Source organism: Fukomys damarensis, unplaced genomic scaffold (genome assembly GCF_012274545.1).
Source record: "Fukomys damarensis isolate Sample0158 unplaced genomic scaffold, DMR_v1.0_HiC HiC_scaffold_7, whole genome shotgun sequence".
NCBI classification, from domain to species: domain Eukaryota; kingdom Metazoa; phylum Chordata; class Mammalia; order Rodentia; family Bathyergidae; genus Fukomys; species Fukomys damarensis.
This window is the reverse complement of record NW_022900919.1, coordinates 1,712,030-1,725,001: the sequence shown is the minus strand read 5'-3', so window position 1 is coordinate 1,725,001 and position 12,972 is coordinate 1,712,030. Positions and strand designations below refer to the sequence as shown.

Sequence of the window (12,972 nt, the reverse complement as noted above, 5' to 3'; positions counted from 1 at the left end):
GCCGGAGGGCCCGGCGCGCGCCGCCTGAGGAGGTTTCTTCGCCCCGGGACTTACGAGGTGCTTTCGGTCTGCTGTGACGTTTTGAACGTGTCTGTTTTACTTCTTTAAAATCACTGAGCTTTAATTCCCTCTTCATACAGTTGCGCAAAACTCAGTTTAGTTTTGTTTGTGCCTTTAATTTTTTGTAGAATGTTAATTCATTTAATGCATGGCTGTCTCATAAGTTCTGCTTCTCCGAGTTCTGTGTGCACCATGTGCCTACTAATCACTTTCCCCTCATCTCCCTTCATCTCATGGTCCCCTTCCCGTTTGCAAAAAAGACCTCCCGGGCCGGGGATTTAGCTCAGGGATTTCCGCCGCCTTCCTAGCAAGCACAAGGACTCGAGTTTTATCCCCGGTACCAAAAAAAAACCCCAAACAAAACAAACCTGCTTCCATTTACGTAGCATTTATTGTGATCTTCATTTCTACTTTGGGTTCCTAAGATGAGAGAAACTATGAGACATTTAAACTTGTGTCTGGTTTATTTCACTTAACGTAATAGTCTCAAGGTGCATCCATTTAACAACAAATGACTTGTTTATCCTTTATCGCAGCGTAGTGTTGCCTTGTATATAAATACCGCGTTTTCTTTATCCATTCATTTGTTTCTGGGCACATAGGCTCTGTTTCCAAAGAGTTGTACGTCTGTAAACATGTATATGCAATTATCACAGTTATTTGATGCCTTTAACTCTTTCAGAAGTAGCTAGCGGGAATAGCTGGGGTCGAATGGAATTTCTATTTCTATTTTTTATTTTATTATTATTATTATTATTATTATTATTATTTGGTACCGGGAATTGAACTCGGGTCCTTGCGCTTGCAAGGCAGGCCACCGAACCGCTGAGCTAAATCCCCGGCCCTATTTTTATTTTTTTAAACTTTGAACTAGTTTACATTTCCACCAACAGTATAGAACGTCCCTCCTACCCCGGAGCATCTCCAGCATTTGTTACTGATTTCTTGATGATGACCATTCTTTCTGGAGTAAGATGGTGACAGTGGTGTTTTAATTTGCAATTCTCTGGTAGCGGGTGATAATTAACTTTTTTTTCCTTTTGGCCATCTGTACTGCTGGCATTTCGGTTGCCCGTTCTTTTGATTGGGTCTTTTATTTTGGGGCGTCTTAATTCAGCTAGTACTTTTTTAGGTAATGAAAGGAAATATGAGAGAGTTGAGATGTTTCATTCTAGTGAGCTGTCTGAAAGCACTATGTTGTGGCTGGATTGAGTAGGTTTGATGTTAGTTGCTAAGTAAAATGAGAATGGAGGCTAGTAACCATAATTTAAAAAGTATTGAGTAACTTTACTCAGTCCTACTTCTGTATTTTCTTCTTTCCAGGCTGGAGGTACTCTACCAGGGTTTAAAACTTTAAATGGGAATAAAGGGTAGTTTTTACAAGTAAATGAGAATGAATATATCATCTCTGTTTCTCAAAAGAGACCACATTAAATGTACATGTAAATTAAAATTTTAATTTATAATTAATGTAAAGCCAATGTTGGAGATTAGGTCATGTCATATTTATTAGAACAGATTTTGAAATAATTAGCCAAATCACAGGTTGAAAAGATTAAACCTAATTTTAGATAGCAGTGAAAATCAAGCAGAACTGTTGAGGTTTGTTGTGCACCTGTGCTTTCACATGGGGGTGGGGATGGGGGTGGGGGTGTTTTGGTACTGGGATTGAGCCCAGGACCATTGCACTGAGGTACATCCAATCCTTATTTATTTATTTATTTATTTTTATTTTGGCACAGGGTTTTACTAAGTCTCTAAATCGCCCAGCTTGAACTTGTGATTTTCTTGCCTCAGCCTTCCAGAGTGCTGGATATGCCAGGTGTAGAGTATCTGCTCATTTTCTGTGTAGCCCTCTGCACCTGACCTTACCTCTGGAGATTTGTAAAGTGGGAAAATACCTTCTGATTATTGTGTTGAGCGGGAAAGAGGGGACTGGAACTCAACAATCCAGGCAGATTTATTGCTAAACCTCAGATGGACCTCTTTATGGGAGCAGAGCAGAGATGCCTCTTACAGGTTAAAAGGCTTTTTATAGCATTTTTTGATGGGCTCTTAAGAATGTGTGTCAGAGAAACGGCAGGCTCATGCCTTTCTCATGTGTCCCCTATGACCAGCTGACCTGTCTTCTGGGACTGCTCCTGACAAGTAAAATGAAACCTACATTTCTCTAAGATGGGCGGCTGGCTTGAACTGGCCGTGTCCCTGTCTGAGCTCTATCACGTACAGTGCCTAAGAAGATGCTCAGTAAGTGGTAGCCATTATTACTGGGGAGAAATAATGATAAAACTGCAATTGTTTTCTGTTATGAAAATGATTGTTATAATTAAAACACCTGACTTGATTACATTATTTTTCCGTAGAAGATCTGATGATTGCATTTGGGTTTATTTGATTGGCATGACATGATATTGAACACAAAGACTTTTCTACAGTACAGAATGAAAGAAATGGTGGTGACAGTGGGAGCTTTAAGTCAAAGGCTACAAAGTTGCAGATATGTAGGATGAGTAAGTCTAGAAATCTAATGTATAACGAGGAATATGATTAATAAAATTGTATTATGGATTTCCTTGTTAAGTAGATTTTATATGTTCTTGACATAAAGGAACAATGTGAGATGAGAAAGATATATTAATTTGCTTTGCTGTAGTAGCAATTCTTTTTTTCTTTTGGTGGTACCGGGGACCAAACGCAGGACCTTGTGCTTGCAAGGCAGACACAGTGCCACTGAGCTGAATTTCTGGCCTATTGTTGTTGTTATTTTTGTTTGTTTGCTTTTTAATTTTTTGGTGCTGAGGACCAAACCCAGGACCTCACGGTTGCTAGGCAAGCGCTCTACCACTGAGCTAAATCTCCAACCCTGTAGTAACAGTTCTGTCTCTATATATCATAGCATAATATTGCTGACTTCAACATATCAAATAAAACATTTTCTAGGGCCAGGGATTTAGCTCAGTGGTTCCAGCACCTGCCTCGCAAGCCCAAGGACTGAGTTTGATCCCCGGTACCAAAAAAACAAACAAACAAAAAACATTTTATTTTTCTTTCTCTCTCTTTTTTTTTTTTTTTTTTTTGGTACCAGGGGTTGAACTTTGGCCCTTGCGCTAAACGAGGCAGGCAGCAGAACCACTGAGCCAAATCCCTGGCCCCTAAAACATTTTCTTTTAAAGTCCCTACTTGACAAACTGGGGGATAAAAGTTCTATGATGTGTCTTTGCATTGTAGAATTAAGAGCGTCACTCAGATGAGAACATGTTCAGCCTTAAGCTTTTCTGCATGTCTAATTATACTTGTTTTATGTGGATAAACTTGAAAGAAAATACAGATGCTTCTCGCTTAACAACCTAATTATTGGTAGTTAAAAGAATTGATTGCTAAATGAGGAATTGTATATAGTATGTATGTTACAATATTCAAAACAAAGAAATGGTCAAAGGAAACTCCAACTTGATGACTTATTTGCATAGCTCCTACACACAGCACTGTCATGCATTAAAACAAAACTACAGTAGTGTACTTTATAGTACAATCAGCAAAAATTACAGTCCTGTATAAACAAGGTGTACTGTACAAAGGCTCTGTCAACAAGATGTACAGAACTGTACAATAACAAAAGACTGCTGGTAAGACCGAGAGGTGGTTCAGTCTAAACAGTGCACCTTGGTTATCCAAAGTCCAAATGGTCACTAGACAGATAGGTTGTTCATCGAGGAATACTTGTATAAAGTTCTGTGATGGCTGTGGATGAAAAGTTAAAACCTGGCAAAATGAATGGTGTGTAAATCTGTTGCATGTCTTTTGGATTTGTGTAGCCTGTAGGGCCTTTCAGATGATCAGACAGCCTTCTTTGCTGTGGTATTCTGTGTAACTTTGCTCACACGGGTCCTGCGACAGTGGCACCTCTCTTTCCTAGGAAAATGCACACCTCATATATCCTGGAGCCTTAACACTGTGTGTCTTGCTGCTTTGTTCTCTCTTATCTTGGGCCTTTGCTTAGCCTTACCTCCTTGGCAAGCCTCTTACCTTAACTTCCCAACATCCTTAACATGTTTTATTTTTCAGTGTGGTGTTGCCACTTTGCCCTTACTCTGTTTTTTGTTTTATCTTTTTTGTTTAACTGTAGGTTACGTCCTCAGGAACAGGGTTTGTTCTGTCATTCACTGCTGTCCCCTAGAAGATAGTACAGACTCAGTACTTCTCAGTTGTTGAGTAAATAAGACAGGCAAGCATCATGGGGACCCACATGAAAGGCAAGGAATTACATATGAAAGTTAGACGATGAATGTCTTCTTGAGGTAGGGCTTGAAGGGTGGGGAATTCAGAAAAGATTGTGATGATTATGGCTTGTTTCACTCAAGCAGGGGGTGCCTTTGCAACTGGGCCCTCTGCAGTGGAAGACGCGGAGTGGGAAACAGGTAAGTTAGAGTGGCACTGAGATGACCTTGGGAAGAACACGGGTGTAGGCGGTATAGTACTGAGAGATAAGATTAGAAGTCAAGTTTGGAGCAAATAGAAGGGACTTACAAAGTTACAAAGTTTGGGTTTCCTGCTATAAACAGTGAGTAGTCATTCTAAATTCTAATTTGTTTTTTGGTATTAAGGATTAAACCCAGGGCCCAGCCCATGCTAACCATGTACTGTCATACTGAGCTACATTCCCAGCCCCTACATTTTTGAGCACAATAGTAGATTGTTAGAGGTGTGTTTTCTTTCTAAAAGTAATTTTTAAATTATTGTTGTTATTACTTTTGTTTTTTTTGAGACAGGGTCTCTATATGTAGTTGGACTAGCTTTGAACTCACTAGCCCAATTTGGCCATGAACTCACAATGATCCTCCTGCCTCAGCCTCGTAAGTGCTGGGATTACAGGCATGTACCACCATACCCAGCTTTTTTTCTTTCAAATAGCCAATGACTTTACAGCAAGATAGATTATTAGTGCTTTAATACATTAATACATCTAATATTAACATCAGTGCCATGAGGTAGATATTACTTGTATTAAGTTTCTCAGAGATGAACTTCATACTCTAGACTGGCAGCATTTTGTGTTCAAGCTGGACTAGGGTCAGGAATGACATGGAGGTACAGGGTGTGGTCATGGAGAGAAATGTGAGGCTGTGTTGTAAGCAAATCCATCTGGCATCATTGGTGCTTGTGTTCCCCATTGGGTGTGGGGATGTGAAACCATTGTTAGAGCAGGTGTGGTAGAAGGCAGCCAACTGAAAGCCTGATTTGAGCTGTGGGTGACTCTTGGTTCCACCTCAGGGACTAGGGGGAGACTCCAGAGGGAAAGGAGAGGGCAGAGACTAAAGATGTGTCCTATTTCCTGTCACTGCATGGCAAGTTGCTTTATGCCTCTGTTCCTGTTTTCTCATCGTGGCCCTTTCCAGGTATCATCTCAAGCCTTCTGAAAGTGAAATGTCCAAATTGTTGTGCCAAGTTCACACCTGTGTAGATAGTCCGTGTTCAAGCTGTTCAGACCTACCACTTAGGTTTCTACTTAGGACCAGTCTTTCTTATTTTGTACAGTTCTGTACACCTCATTTAAAGAGCATCAGTGTCCTTTTTGTACAGCACACCTTATTTATATAGTGCTGTGATTTTTGCTTATTGTACTGTTCAGTATAGTGATGTGTGTAGCTTTTGTTGTTCTGCATTACAGTACTATATATGAGAGTTATGCAAAGAAAAGCAAAGTCATCAAGTTGGAATTTCCTTTGACCATTTCTTTGTTTTGAATCTTGTAAGGTAGATACTCTACATAATTCCTCACTTAGTGACCAGCTCACTTAATGACCTGGTCAAAGGAACGAAGTAACATGGTTGTTAACAGGAACACCTGTATGTGTAATGGGCATGGTAGTGTATGTTTGCAATCCCAGGCTCGGGGGGTGGGGCGGGGGGGGTGAGGCAGGGTTGTAAATTGAAGCCCAGCCTGTACAATTTAGTGATTTAGCAAGATCCACTCAAAAACTAAAACTCCAACTTAGGATATTTCTCATGGCTTCAGCTTGCCTTATGAATAGGAGGACCAGGGACAGTTGTCCAGGATCTGTGTGAGTTCTGGAAAGGTTTCTAGTAAAAAGCTAATCTCACGGATGTTAATGAGACTAATACTTAAATGCAGCACTTTTCTAACATAGTTTATCTTTTTTCTGTGTTTGAGGTTATCTTAACCTAGATGTGAACAGCCTTTTTGGGACTTGCTACTGATTTCTGTCCTGAGGTCCCTTCAGTTCTGTTTTAAAAACTTCAGTGAAAGTTGGGCATGGCAGTGCATGCCTATAATCCCAGCAGTCTGGGATGCTGAATTAGTAGGATCACAAGTTTGAACCCAACCCAGGCAATTTAGTGAGATCCTCTCAAAATAAAAATTTAAAAGAGGTTTGAGGGGTGTAGCTCATTGCAAAGGCTTCATTAGTTCACTTGGTATAATTTTTTAAAATTTGCTAATTTTGGTGTTGTGTTGCTCACTGTCATTTTGTATTGCAAGTCTCAAAGTAGGTTTTCCTTTTAGATGTCAGAATACTCCTTTTTGTTTGTTTGGTTTTTTTTGAGACAGCGTCTCACTGTTTAGCTGAGACTGACATGGAACTCACTGTGTAGCCCAGGCTGGTCTCGAATTCACAGCTGTCCTCCTGCCTCAGCCTCTCGAGTGCTGGGATTACAGGTGTGCACCACCACGCCCAGCAGAATACTCCATTTTAAACCTGTTCTTTAAAATACCCATTCTCTGTGTTACAGAAGAATGTGAATCAAGCTCATAAATTTATATTTTGAGTCTTTAAAATTGTTTTAAGATTCGAATGGGTTATTTTGAGAATTTTTAGTCCTCACCTGTGGACCCCTTGAGGATGGAGTGTTGCGCATTTTAGCACTCAGTGCCTGGCACGTGATAGCTGCTCGCGGTGCTTATTGTGCCAGTGACATGTAAACAGCAGTAACAGGGTCCTCAGGTCCTCTAAGAAGTAAGACGGGCAGGGTCACAGTACAACCTGTTATCTTCCTTTTGGGAACTTAGTTGAAGTGAAATTTAGCAAATGTTCTTGTTCAGCTGTCTCTGCCTCATGGATAATCCTTAAGAATAAAAAATATCTCTGAAGGTTCTCCCAGCTGTGATCAACCTTCAGTTACAGAGGGGAAGCAGAACATTACCAGATCTCAGAATAGCAAAGCAACACATTCTTTTCAGAGCATTCACAGTGACATCCTATTTTCAAACTGTAAGTCCAAATGGGATGATTCATTTTCTTATTTAGTGACTGAAGGCTGCCTTAGAATTTGAAGGCTTACAAATTTGCCACTGTCTTCATGTCACCAGGCCCCCACCCCTGCCACCCTAACAGTTCCTCGCATGGACAAACTAAAAATTATTTTTATTTTTATTAGTACATATTTACTGTACCTTCTACATTCGTTGTGGGACTCAGTACATGTACATATCTTAATTCTTTTTACTTCCCCGCCCTCCCTCCATAACCTTAACTTATGCGTCAAATTTGTTTTCATAATGAATGTCTTTGTTGAGGAGAAGCCACTGTGAAGATCCAAAGTAATTATCTGTAAGGATCTTATGAGTTTTTCTTTGAAGATAGAAAAGTAGAGAATGAAATGTTCAGAGAGCAGACACCGGTATGCTGTGTGATTGGGGCATCATTGGTGCACCTCGGTCAGGAGGCTGTGCCCTGTTGTGGGCGTGGAGGACAAGGCGTGAAGTGTATGGGCAGTGTGGCACAGCTGTGGTGGTTGTCATGGTGCTCGTTGGGAAGTGAGGTGGAAAGAGGTGGTCTCCATGCACATGCACTGCACAAGTTTAACTCAACCAATCCAAAAAAGGTCTTCTTTCTACTTTGTGTGTTTGAAATTTTCTGTAGTAATAGATTTTTAAAAACAGGAAAGGGAAAAATAGGTTTTAAGCATCACGAAACTAATCGTGGAAGAAATTCCTATATAAAGTGTTGTAAAGTTAGGAAGGAACAATTTTTGTTGACCTTGGGATAAATTGATGTTAGGATAAAATTAATCGAAATTCATGATATGCATTTGTTGTTGTTCTTGTTTTGGGTTTTTGTTGGTGGTGGTGATTTGTTTTTTTGGTACACGGGGATTGAACTCAGGGCCTTGTGCTTGCAAGGCAGGTGCAGTGCCACTGAGCTAAATCCCCAGCCCATCGTGATGGTTGTTTTTTGAGATAGGTCTCACTGTGTAGTTTAGGCTGGCCTCGAACTCACAGGAACCCTCCTGTTGCAGCTTTGAGTGCTGGGATTACAGGTGTGGGCCACTGTGATTGGCTGCTGGTCTTGTTTGGATTTTGTTTGTTCTGTTTATTGAGACAGGGTCCTGCTGTGTAATCCAGGCTGGCCTTGAACTCACTAGGTAGCCCAGACTGGCCTCAAACTCCATGACATTCCCTCCTCGGCCCCCTGAGTGCCGGGATTGCAGGCGTGTATGTCCATACCCAGCCTGTGTGCACTGTTTCAGTCACTCTTCCTCTGGTTGCCCTTACTGCGTGACTGACATTGGGAAGGTAAGATGTATGGTGGTTCCGTCGTCACCCATACTCAGCTCTCTGCACCATGTGCACTGCAGTGCCGAGCTCAGCACGGAGCGAAGAAGCGGGGCCTGGACCGGCTGTGTGGTTCTGAGAGGCCTGATGTGACTGACTGGGTGAGGAGTGGGTTGCTGGTGCTGCGGCCACTCATCAGCCTTCCCTGGCCCAACTGGCATCGATCGGGCGGGCAGCAGATGGTATGTGCATGTGATGCTCAGTGAGTTAACTGCTACAAGTGTTCATGAGTGAGCCGTGTATTCTGTAAGGAAAGACAGCTTGGATTTGTTGAGCTGTTGTTATACATTAGACTGGGATTAGAATTGTAAATAAAACTAACATTTTTACAGATGCAGTGTTTTATTTTGTTGATTCTAGAACTTTCAGAATGCAGTGGTTTTCTGTTTTTAAACATTTTTTATTAGTCTATGTTTATAGTACATGATTACATTTCTTTGGGGAGTCCATACACATGCATAGCATGACACATCTTAATTCTTTTTTGTCCTCGCTCCCTGTTCCCTCCTACTCTTGGTCCTCTTCCCATATGGAAAAGATTTTCCTTCTTCCTATTGTCTTTTCTTTTTCTTTTTTTTGAAACAAGGTCTTACTATGTAGTTGAGACTGACCTGGAACTTACTATGTAGCCCAGGCTGGTCTCGAACTCACAGTGATCCTCCTGCCTCAGCCTCCTGAGTGCTACAGGCATGGACCACCATGCCCAGCATTTTTTTTTTTTTCCCTGTAGTAGTCATTTCACTACTAAATATAACTTTTTCTTTAAGGTTTTACTTGGTTTGGTTTGGTAGTGGAAATTGAACTCAGGGCCTTGATCTTGCCAGACAGGCACTGTGCTCCTTAGCTACATTCCCAGACCCTATTTGTCTTTTATTTTGCTCTTTTTTCATTTTTGGGGGTTTCTCATATAAGAGAAACCATGCCGTATTCAACGTGTTCCCAACAGCTTGCACAATCGATGCAGGACACGTGTGCCTGTTCTGTTGGGTTGCTTTTTATTATTTTATTACACAACCAGTGCTTCAAGACACGAGGCTGTGAGACATACAAATGAAGGCCCCCATTCTGAAAGTTTTATTTCACTCCCCCCACCAAATAAACTCTGGTCCTTGCACTTGTGAGGAAGGCATGGTACCACTCAGCTAAATCCCGGCCCAACACCGTAATCTCAAGTGCATCCATTTACCTACAAGTGACTCAGATTTATCCTACATGGCGTAGTACTCCATTGTGTATAAATCCAAACTGCATTTTTTTTATCCATTCTTCTGTTGATAAGCATGTAGTCTTTTTCCAAGATTTAGCTATTATGAATTGTACTGCTGTAAACATAGGTATGCATGTGTCACTGTAATGTTTTTTAACTCTTTGGGGAAGAAGATCCCTAATGAGAATAGCTGGATCAAATGGAATTTCTAGATTTACTTTTTTGAGGAATCTCTGTACTGATTTCCACAGTGATTGTACTAGTTTACACTCCCACCAGTAATATAGAAAGGTTCCTCTCCGCCCACAGCCTCTCTAGCATTTATTTGATATCTTGATGATGGCGGTTCTTTCTGGGAGAAGAGGGAATCTTAGTGCATTTTAATTTGCATTTCTCTAATAGCCAGCAACTTTGATCATTTTTTCATGTATTTATTGGCCGGCCATTTGTACTTCTCTTTCTGAGAAATGTCTTCATTTTGGTTGCCTGTTTTTTGATTGGGTCTTTTATTTTGGGGGAGATCTAATTTCTTTGAGTTCTTTGTATATTCTACGTATTAGTCCTCCTCGGTAGTAGTTTGCAAAAATAATTTTCCTATTTTGTAGGAGTCTCTTCATTTTTTGGTTCTTTTGCTGTGCAGAATCTTTTCAGTTTGATATCCCATTTGTTGATTTTTGGTATTTCATGTGCCATTGGAGTTCTTTTCAGAAAGTCCTTGCCTATTCCTATGTCTTTTAGGAGTTTTATCTATTTTATCTTACAGATTAACTATTTGTTTTAACATTTGAATCTTTGATTCCTTTTGACTAGTTCAGTACATGGTGAGATACATGGATCTAGACTTAGTCTTGGGCACGTGGATATCTGGTTTTCCACGATAAAGTAGCTGAGTGTGCCTAGGGTTGTTTCTGCTTCCTCTGTTCTATTTCATTGATCCACATTTCTGTTTTTGTGCCAGTACCTTGCTGTTTTTGTTACTGTAGCTTGTAATATAACTTCAGTATAACTGTAATATAACTGTTTCAAATCTGGGGTTGTGTTGCCTCTGCTTTACTTCTGTTATCAGGAGCTGCTTTGTTACCCATTATTAATAGGCAACATTGTTATTAGTATTCCATTATTTGGGATTGAACCTAGGGCCCTCACACTGAGCTGTGCATCCCCAGGATTTTTGTATTTTGTATTTTGGGCCAGGCTTTTGCTAAATTGCTCAAACTTGGGATGCTCTGTGTCAGCCTCCCAGAGTGTGGGATTACAGACCTGTGCCACCACCCCCATCTGGGGGCTTTATTTTTTAGGGCCAGTTGTGCATTCTTTCATTTGTCTGTGTTCACTTAGCAAACTATTAAAACGTATTTTGAGGCTGCCGGATAGCCAGGTGCACAGACTAAAGAGGGGATCATGTGCAGGAGCCCGGAGCTTCCGGTCTGGAGGAGGCTGGCACATACAGGTAAACTGCTCCTGTAGGGTGTGCTGAGAAAGTGCAGGCGCACTTTCTGTTTTTGTTCACTGCCCCCAACCATTTTGCTCACACATTCTCCTGTGTCCCGTCCGTGCCTGTGTTTCCATCCCTTGACCTCCTATCCCGTATTTCTCAGGGACGCTAGAGTGCCATGTGGGAACTAAGAAGGTAGCAGCCTAGAGGATCTAGCTAGCCCTCACTTCCCCGTTTGTCCCCTGTCTTCTCTTCCCACGTTCTCGTTGTCTACTTTTAACTGTGATTTGTTTTCTGCATACAAGTTTTTACTTTTCAGAAATACAACAGTTTTTTCCCCTCTGTGCCAGAGATCCAACCCAGGACTTGCACATGATGGCAAGTGCCTCACTGAGCTGTTCCCAGCCCACGTGATGGAAACGTTCCACTCACCATAGAAAGCCTGTGGAGGTTCACTGGGTATCTCGGGGGTACCTGGAAGTAAGCCTTTCTAGTCATGTGCAAGGTTGACTGGGAGAGTCCTGTGCGTTTCCCTCTGTTGTGGTCTGTGGGCTCCCAGGGTATGTTGGTCCTGTGGTGAGGGCAGGGTACAGAGGAGCAAGCGGAAATAGTAGGGACCTCTTAGGATCCACACTCAACACTGGCACTCTGACACTTTAACCTGCTTCCCAAGTCCCATATCTGTATGGGGGAGGAAGGGTGTGGGAATCATAATGACTTCAATGGGCACATCAGGGCACACGTCCTTTTCTTGTTTGCAGTGGTAGCGACTCGGAGATAGTGCCGTTTACTATTATAGTGCATTGTGATTCCTCTCTTGTCTGACTCTCTATTGAGGTCTGAAAGCTGTCACCTTTTTAAAATTTTTACTGGGGGGTCAAATGCACAGCCTCATGCATGCTAGGCAAGCTCTCTACCACTAAACTACCTCCCTAGCTAGAAAATACTGTTGCCATTTTATTCAGTGTGCTTAGCACAATACCTGGCACATTTAGCATGCATCTAGTAAATGTTGCTTGTGTGAACAGAGGAGTTACTGGATAGGAAATGGCATTGCTTTGGTTAAAGGCCAGAGTCTTGGAACTCAAAGATTGTAAAATCTGGGCTAGTTAATGAGGGTTAGTGGAGATCTGACTAGAGTGCAGGTTAGTTCTGGGACTCTGGTTACTGTGGGACTGCAAATGGTAAGGTGTAGCCCTGTGTGGTGGTGCGCATGTTTGATCAGCAGGCTGGGGGATTGAGGGAGGATGGCCAGTTTGAGCTCAGCCTGGCCAGCTTAGCAGTTTGCCGAGACTGTCTCAATGAAAATTTCTAAAAACCCCTTTTTGTTAAATCTTATTTCTTCTGTGCTTAGTTCACTTGTCCACAGAGTTCATGAGTTGGCCCATTTGGGGGAAGAAGTGCACAGTCTATGGTAAACCTCCGTTTCTTGTCATGTCTTGTGCCACAGTCCTTTTCCCTAAAGTCCAGTGGCACCACACCCAGTGACCTAACAGACATTTGTACTGCAGTTGGCATTCTCTTCGCACAAAGGATGTGAAATCTGTCTTCTGAGTACATCTCCAGATAGGCTTAGCAAATAAATTAACATAGGCTTATGTCCATATGTGTTTCTAATTAGAAAATATATACATGATGCTGCCTACTTTGTAAGTGCAAGGTCCAGAGTTCAATCCCCAGTACAAAAAAAAAAAAAAA

The 12,972-nt window shown here is 41.6% G+C and overlaps 1 protein-coding gene across 1 annotated transcript in view; it reads left to right on the top strand.

Annotated features, from left to right (window-relative positions):
- Positions 1-12,972, top strand: part of Nipa2 (NIPA magnesium transporter 2) — a 47,583-nt gene continuing 34,611 nt past the window's right edge. The window contains exon 1 of the mRNA XM_010612956.3: positions 1-57. The gene's annotated coding sequence lies outside the window, so the exon portion shown is untranslated. The remainder of the gene's footprint in view (positions 58-12,972) is intronic.